At 40.4% G+C, this 9121-nt stretch overlaps 1 pseudogene; it reads right to left on the bottom strand.

Annotated features, from left to right (window-relative positions):
• Nucleotides 1-1368: 1368 nt before the first annotated feature.
• LOC141511037 (glycylpeptide N-tetradecanoyltransferase 2 pseudogene) lies at nucleotides 1369-3229 on the bottom strand (annotated as a pseudogene).
• Between the last annotated feature and the right edge of the window lie 5892 nt (nucleotides 3230-9121).

Raw genomic sequence — 9121 nt, 5'->3', positions numbered from 1 at the left:
TAAATTGAAGGTCAGTAATTCTCTGTAGTTAAACTGTAAGGCCTTACCATAGAAAATCTTATATCCTATGCATTAACTATACAGCTGGAGAAGAAAATAGAAAGTCACTCCAGTATCTTTGCCAAGAAAACATGTTTACGAAGACATGGACATGACTGATAAAAGACTGAACCATTAGTCTAATCTATCTTTCATATCAGTAGTTTTCAAATATTTGAAGACTCATATTGTATCCCTCTCGAGTCTTAATTTTCCTCTGATCACTAATATCACTTCCTTCAAATAAATCCTTTGGTGTTCAAGTGATATTTGTAATTGTTTGTATGTGAGTCATATAGTTCTTTTATTAATCTAGAAAATCTGTGAGGGCTGGGAACATATCTTTGTATATCTTTTAGTATTAAGCTCAATGCTTCACATATACTTCATATATCCTGAATTTGGGGCAGGGTAAAGATGAATATTCCTCCTTTTTTCTCTTTCTTCTTCCCCTTTTTCCTTTTCTATTCCTCTCAATTTGATTATCTCTATGCTGATCCAAAATGCATATGGTAAAAATGGTAGACTGAGGTTTTTCCATGCTTCTCTTGCATCCTTTTAGCATAGAATTGTTAACAGTATAATAACTGTTTCAAAAAAATCCCTATTTTCATCCAAAAATATACATTTTATTGTATATCATTCTATCCCCCCAAAATCTTTTTAAAACTATGATTTCTGCATATGACCCTAGAAAATTAGTGGAAATGTATAACCACAGATCTGTCTAGACATGTCTACAATTCCTCTCATTATAGTATAGCTCTTGGGTTATCATGTTTACAGAAATAAACATTTTCATGGTAATTTTTGGTCTACAGGTTTTCAGTACTGTCAGCAGAAATAATAACCACTGGTGGTAAAGAATGATAAGAGAAGTATCAAGTAAAAGGGAGAATGAGAAGGAAAGTTGGTGGCAGAAGAGTAGAAACTCAAAGTGCAACCAAAATATTGTGCTAGTACACATTTGACTTAGTATTATGCATCTAGTTTCAGTGAAAAGCACATGTTTCTGGAAAATTGGCTTTCAGATATTTGGTACTTGAGACAGAAGTCTGGAGTAAGGATGCCTTCCTATTCAATTGCACCATTTTTAGTTTTGTTCAGAACCTTGTGCTGGGTTGATTCTAAGAATAATGGGACAATGTTTTGTACATACTCATGAAAAGTTCATCCTTATCAGCCTGCCATTGGAACTGTAGTAATTCTCCTGAATTCCCATTACCTTTTGAAGTTCAAATAAATGGGTCTGTCTTAAACCTTCTGGTTTCCCATGCTTTCTTTTTTTTTTAAATAGTAATGCAGCAGTTTATCTGTATTAGAAAAGATTTTCTTACATTAATCCATCACTGCAGTTCAGTTTGTATAAAAAGTTCAATTTCTACAGTGAAAAAATACCTTCACTTTGTCAAGAAGCAACCAAAGCTCTGAAAATAAGAGGAATGTGCTCTTTGTACCTTTCTTCCCCTACTACCTCCCAGCAACAGACTGTAAAAATTGGGTGAATTTGAAAATAACCAAAAATAAGTAAAATTGGTCAATATGGATTTTCTTCATATGTTCAGATTTATAGATCACTTTGATTTCACTTAAGTTGTGCTTTTATTCTTTGGAACAGTGGTTCCGGGATTTGTTAAATAGAACATCAACTCAAATGATGACTGCAGAGTTCTAGAAATGAAAATGTCCTTCTACTGTAAAACAAGACCAACCTTTTTCAGATTCTGTTCCTGGACACCGCCAGTTGTACAAATAATATTGCAAATTACCATCTCCTATACCAAACTTGAGTTTTTCTAGGAATGTTTTATTTTTCATCAAATCTAGTGCATTGAACACATCAAATCCTTTCAATTTAGCTATAATGAGTGCATCATTCATTAGGCCCAGTAGTGGAGTCTCAGTATGAATGTTGTAGAAGGAATAAGCAGCTTTTAGACTTTTATGAATTGGGTGATGCATGACAGTGGAAGGTAACGTGTAGAAGCTCAGGAAGTCAGTTAACACTCCATTTGAACACTCTACTACAAACCTGTCGCTAATATGATCCTGAGGCAGAAACCAATGGGCCACTTCCTCTTTATTCATCACAGGGGCAAGATGAAACTGCTTCAGATAGTTGTTAATTAATTCTTGCACAGCTTTGATATCTTTTGGCTCCATCGGTCTCAAGCCTGAAGTCTTTGTGACATCAGGAAGTCTGTATAGCTTCATTGTTCTCTGTAAAGTCATATTTCTACTCAAGTGAGAAAATTTCACTTCTACCAATTTTCTGGGACTTAGTGATCGATGCCAGTATCTGCAAGTAGCCACTGGCTTAGGAAGTACCACTCCTGCTGTATAAACAGCTTGAAAAATCCCCTCCAAGTTGACTCTTCTAGTTATTTCTCTAATCAGCATTAGTGCTACCCGTTTTGATCTCAACTTCTTATGAACACAGAGAAAATTTATTTCTACCATCTTCTTCACACTGTCATAAATCCAAATGTTAGCTGGGATGGCACTTATGAACCCCACTAGGTTTTTGTTTGAAGAAACCCTAACTCCACAGTGCCACTGAGGCAGCCAGCCTGGAGGACGAAGAGCCCATAAGAGGAACTCAGGGGAATAATCAAACCTGAACATGTTGTCATCATCTTCTACATAATTTTCATTTAACAATGTATATAATTCCTTGAGTACTTCAGCATTGCTCAAGTCTAAGGTGTCCCACGTGAAACCTTGGGGTAAAGAATAAGGTTCTTGATGAATATTGTCCTTATCTGGTTCAATTGCACCATGAGGTGTAACTACTTCATGAAGCTTGGGTCCAGGTTGTGTATCCCAAAACTGATATTTCCGTTTGTTAGCATCATCAATGTTTTTGGCAGGGCCCTGACATGCACAGAGAAGTTCCATCGCCCTTTGAATATCCTGCAATTTCTGCATCGGAATGGCTGGATTTATGGAAGGCTGTTGAATTTTAATCTCCTGGGAATCAGATGCTGAATCTGATTTTGTGCCTCCAGAATTTGGTTTCTCCTTTTTTTCTCTTCTGTTTCTTCTTTTTCTTTTTGGCTCCTAAATCCCCTCCAGGACTTCCGCGGGGGTGCTCCGTCTCCTCCTCATTGTCTCCGTCGATGCTGCAGGTGTCCTGGTCGTCCAGCTCCAGGCTCTGCTGGCCGGCGGCCGACTCGCTGTCCGCCGCCATGACGCCGAGCGGCGGGCGCGGCCGGGGCGGCCGGGGCGGCCGGGGCGGCCGGGGCGGCCGGGGCGGCCGGGGCGGCCGGGGCGGCCGGGGCGGCCGGGGCGGCCGGGGCGGCCGGGGCGGCCGGGGCGGCCGGGGCGGCCGGGGCGGCCGGGGCGGCCGGGGCGGCCGGGGCCAGCGAGCCCGGCGGGGCGGCGGCGGGGCGGGAGCCCCGTCCGTGGGAGAGCGAGCGCAGCCCGGGCGCCTCCCATGCTTTCTTATGACCATGCAAATAGGCACTTGTCCAGGGAAAATAATGATCTGTTTAAAAGGTTACTTACTCATTTTTAATTTTTATTTTCCAAATTTATTTTTTCAATGAATAAAAATCCATTTTCTCTCTCATCATACCTTATCCTTCTTTCTCCCATTGAAAATCCAAACCAAACCAAGTCAAAAATATTGTAACCAATTTGTTTAGTCTTTTTTAAATTGTTCCTAATTCTTTTTGATCCCGTTGGGGATTTTCTTGGTGAAAATAGTAGAGTGGTTTACTATTTCCTTCTCCAACTCATTTTACAGATGAATAAACTGAGGTAAACAGGTGCCTTGTCCAGGGTCACATAGTTTGGAAATATCTGAGGCTGAATTTGAACTCAGGAAGATGAGTTTTCTTGATATCAGGTTTAGTACTCTATTTACTATGCTTAGTTGCCCAAGCAAATATGAATGGCTAAATCAAACATATTCCTGAATTGACCATGTCATGAAAATATGTCTTATTTTGTATTCTGGCTTCAGGGTACTGTACTCTCAGAATATCTGCTCTCTATCAGGAGGTGGCTAGCATTATTATCCAATTGACCACCTATGTAAGAGTACTGAAGGGGGAGGTAAGCTAAGCAGGAGCATAGAATCTTGGATTTAGAACTTTAAGCATCCTCAAAGGTTACCTAGTTCAAGAAATGAACTAGAGCTGAAGATAACTTCATGATCCTAGTCAAGCCAGTAAATTCCTTTGTGTCCCAGTGTCTTCATGTGCAAAATGAAGAATTTGGACTCAATGTCTTCATTGGTTCCCATCAGCTCTAAATATATGATTCTATTATTCTTTTTATTGTAATTATTTGCATACTTACCATTTCATACTTATCAAGTCTATGGAAAGCAGGTTCTATGTCTTTGTATCATGGTACTTACCAGTGACTTGAATGTAGCAGATGCCTGAAGTTTGCAGAACTTTTTGTCTTTTGTTTTATATTCTGAATGAGATAATTCAATGGGATTCTCACACTGGCCAAGTTGATTAGATGAATAATCACTATTTTCCAGCAAAGACCTTCACTTCTGCTTCCTGACCACACTGTTATACCTCTGTCATCTCTTGCCTTTTGTTTGGTGGGCCTCTAGTGGTTTTTCTAAGGACAACTGCATTTGGGCTTCCAGCGTGGTCTTTGAACAGTTTAATAACATACCTCAACTGACATCTTTCCAACTACTGATACTGAGTGTGGATGCAATCCACAGTGATTAGTATACCTCCTTTTATCATTGCTACATTCTGGAAAATTGTTTTACAGATATTTGGTACTTGAGATAGAAGTCTGGGATACCAATGTACAGACTCTGTTCCTCATCTCCATTGGCACAGTCACATCTGTCTACATATTCCACCTCTGACTATCCATTCTATTATTCCCTCTATAATGATTGCTTCACATAACAAACTTTATTTCATCTTAAAACTTTTTCTTTCTCCTTCCAGATTCTGCTGCCGTTATAGACTAGTTCCCTCCTCATGATATAGTTTTTTTTTTGCTAGGCTGTGAAGAAGTTTATTTTTTTTGTACTTAAAAAAATTTACTATATAAATTTGCATTTGTTTTCCAATTCTGTACAATGATAGTTTCTATGAATCATCTTTTGCAAAGTTTTGAATTTTACAATTTTTTCTCCCTTTTCCCTTCCTCCCTTCCCTCCTTCCTCCCCCAAAACAAAGTAATTTGATATAGTCTTTACATTTGCTTCCATTATATGCATAGCTCAAAAATGAATGTTTTGAGAGAAGAAACAGATCCAAAAAGAAGAGAATACCAGAGATAGCAAAATTATAGAATACATTTGATAACTTTAAAAAAATGAAGATAATAATCTTTAGTCTTCATTTCAACTTCACAATTCCTTCTCTGTATACAAATGATATTCTCCATCACAGATCCCCTAAAATAATCCCTGATCATTGCACTGATGAAGTGAGCAAGTCTATCAAGGTTGCTCATCATACCATGTTGTTGTTAAGGTGTATAATGTTCTTCTAGTTCTATTCATCTCACTCAGCATCAATTCATGAAAGTTTTACCAGGTTTTTCAGAAGTCCCATCCCTCATGATTTCTTTAATTTCTTTATTTATTCTTATTTTGTACAAATAATGTTTTTTTATACATTACTAAAATATTCTTGTTTAAGAGTAAACATAATACCCCCTCCCCCAAGAAAATATAGACCTGCATAAATGATAAAGGGGAGAAAAAATTAAAATTAATAATAATAATAATAATAATAATAATAATAATAATAATAATAGTAGGTATGGCCAGTTGGTGCAGTGGATGGAGCACCAGCCCTGGAGCCAGAAACACCCGAGCCCAAATCCGGCCCCAGGCACCCAACAATCACCCAGCTGTGTGACCTCATGCAAGCCACCCCAACCCCATTGCCCTACAAAAACCAAAAAAAGACCCAAAATAAAATAAAATAGTAATAATACTAATAATAGTAGGGGTGTCTGGGTGGCATACAGATTATTGGCCCTTGAGCCAGGAGAACCCACGTCCAAATCTGGCCTCATACATCCAACAATCAACCAGCTGTTCGGCCCCAGGCAGGCCACCCAGTCCCATTTGCCCTGCAACAACCCCCCCCCCCCCCAGAAAATAATAATAATAATAATAATAATAATAATAATAAAATGTGCTTCAGTCTGTGTTCCAACACCACCAGCTCTGTCACGGGTGGATCACATTCTTTATGATAAGTCCATCACAAAAGTTACTTCCATATTTTTCCACCATTGCCATTGCTGATTGCAACTCCCTCCATTCATACTTCACTATCATGAACTCTATTTTCTCTCTCCTTTCACTCTGTCTCTGCTGTATGGTAGTTGAGTGGCACAGCAGACTGATCCCTGGACCTGGGGGCCAAGAGGCCCCGAGCCCCCATACCACCCTTACCCAGCATCCACCTGGCCCTATGATCCTGGACAGGCCATCCAGTCCCAGGCCCTTGCAAGAAGTAAAAAAGAAAATGTGTTATATCTGACCATCACTCAAATCCCCACTTCCCCCTGTCCGCCTTCTCTCCTTACTACAGATGTCTATACCCCATTGAGTATATATATGCTGTTTCCTCTCCTAGCCACCTCTGATGAGAGCAAAGATTCCCTCATTCCCCCCTCACCTTCCCCCTTCCATATCATTGCAATAGCTCATTGTAATAAAGAAAAATCTTATTATATGAAATTATATGAAATATCTTAGCCTATTCCTCCTCTCCTTTTTCCTTCTCCCATTACATTTCCCTTTTATATATTGACTCCATTTTACAACACAATATATCTTCAAATTCAGTTTTCTCCTGTGCTTCATCTATAAAAGCTCCTTCTACCTGCTCTATTAAATGAGAAGGTTCATATGAGTATTATCAGTATCATTTTTCTATACAGAAATACATGTAATTTGTCATCATTGAGTCCCTCATATTTTCCTCTTCTCCTCCAGTCTTCATGCTTCACCTGAGTCCTGTATCTGAAGATCAAACCTTCTGTTCAGCTCTGGCCATTCCAACAGGAACATTTGAAATTTCCCTGGTTCATTGAAAGTCCATCTTTTTCCCTGCAAGAGGACATTCGGTCAGCCTTGCCGGGTAGTTGATTCTTGGCTGCATTCTAAGCTCTTTTACCTTCCAGTATATTATATTCCAAGCCCTACGAGCTTCAAATGTAGTTGCTGCTAAGCCCTGTGTGATCCTGATTGCAGCTCCACGATATTTGAACTGTGTGCTTCTGGCTGCTTGTAATATTTTCTCTTTGACTTGGGAGTTCTGGAACTTGCCTATAATATTCCTAGGGGTTTTTTTTTTGGGATCTCTTTCTTGGGGGGATCGGTGGATTCTCTCCATTTCTATTTTGCCCTCTGCTTCTAGAATATCAGGGCAATTTTCCTGTAGTAATTCTTTGAAAATGGTGTCAAGGCTCTTTTCCTGGTCATGCCTTTCAGGTATTCCAATAATTTTAAAATTATCTTTCCTAAATCTGTTTTCCATATCTGTTGTTTTTTTTAATGAGATGTTTCACATTTTCTTCTAATTTTTCATTTTTTTGGTTTTGAAGTATTGAGTCCTGATTTCTTGTAAAATCAGCAATCTCCCTGAGTTCTATTCTTTGTCTGAAGGATTTGTTTTCCTCAGAGAGCTTTCTTATCTCCTCTTCCATCTGGCCAATTCTGCTTTTTTAAAGCATTCTTCTCCTCAATAACTTTTTGAACTGTTTTATCCATTTGACCTAAGCTGGTTTTTAGTATGCTATTTTCTTCAGCATTGTTTTTGGATCTCCTTGACTAAGCTGCTGACTTCATTTTCATGTTTTTCCTGCATCTCTCTCATTTCTTTTCCCAATTTTTCCTCTATCTTCCTCACTTGATTTTCAAAGTCTTTTTTGAGCTGTCATGGCCTGAGCCCAATTTCTGTTTTTCTTGGAGTCTTTAGATGCAGGAGCTTGTACTTCCTTATCTTCAGATTGAGTGTTTTTTGATCCTTCTTGGGATCACAGGCAAAGCATTTATTTCTCAATGGTGTTCCTCTTTTTTCTCTGCTTACTCATTTTCCCAGCCTGAGCTTGGTTTTGGGGTGCTTCCTGAGCTTTGGAGACACCCCCACAAGGATCTCAGTGTGTGAGGCTCTGTCTTCCCTCCTGGTCTGTGAATGACTACAACCACACCCCTCTGTCACGGGGCTGAGGTGGGGGGGCCCTGCTGTTCTATTGGGGGGGGGCCTAGACTGCGATCAGGATCTGAATGTGGTCAGAGCCCCAGAGTCCTGTTCCAGGGACAGAGGACAGAGCTCCGCAGTCTCTCTTCACTCCCCTCCCTCAGCTCAGCTCATGGTCTGGGGGCTTCTGCTTACTGGCTCCGCCTGCTTCTGGTTCCTGCATCTGGGCTTCCCTGGCCACACTGCTTGCTGTGTGCCCTGAGGGCTGGGCTTCACATGCTCACTCTGGCAGTGGTCCCCCTCTGTTCCCCCAAGTTGTGCCAGGTGCTCCTTGGGGTAATAAGATGGTAAGTCATATACTGATCTCAGGAACCTTCCCCTGCTGCTGTGAGCCATGGCTCCCAGTGCCCTGGGGCTGCCTTCAGGGGGCTGAAGTTCCTTTCCTCTGGTGGGTCACCCCTCTGGTGGGCCATCCCTTTGGTGGGCCACCCCTCTGACCCTGTGGAGCCAAGCATTTCCACTCTTTTCCAGGTTACCTTGGGTTGGAGAATTGCCTCACTGGATCCCTCTGTGGGTTCTGTCTCTCGAAAATGTAGTTAAAGTCCTTAGTTTATAAATTTTGCTCCAGAGCAACTAAGAGAGGGTCCTCTCCTGTCGCCATCTTGATTCCATCCCTCATGATATAGTTTTACTTTCCATTTTTAGCTCTTATCTCTCTCATCCCCTCAACCTCCATTGATTCCCTGGGTATGATTGGAGAGTTTGAATACTGCTTGCTGTCCATTGTCTTTTCCAGACTACCCCTTTATCACCATAATTTAGAAACTTCTCCTTCCATGAGATTCATATTATCCTAATCAATAGATGAAGCTGAAGTTGAAGTTCTGGGGGCCAATATTTTTCCATACTCAGGATATTTTTCTTCCTTT

The sequence above is a fragment of the Macrotis lagotis genome, chromosome 2 (genome assembly GCF_037893015.1).
Source record: "Macrotis lagotis isolate mMagLag1 chromosome 2, bilby.v1.9.chrom.fasta, whole genome shotgun sequence".
NCBI lineage: Eukaryota > Metazoa > Chordata > Mammalia > Peramelemorphia > Peramelidae > Macrotis > Macrotis lagotis.
This window is presented reverse-complemented; position numbering and strand designations above follow the sequence as displayed.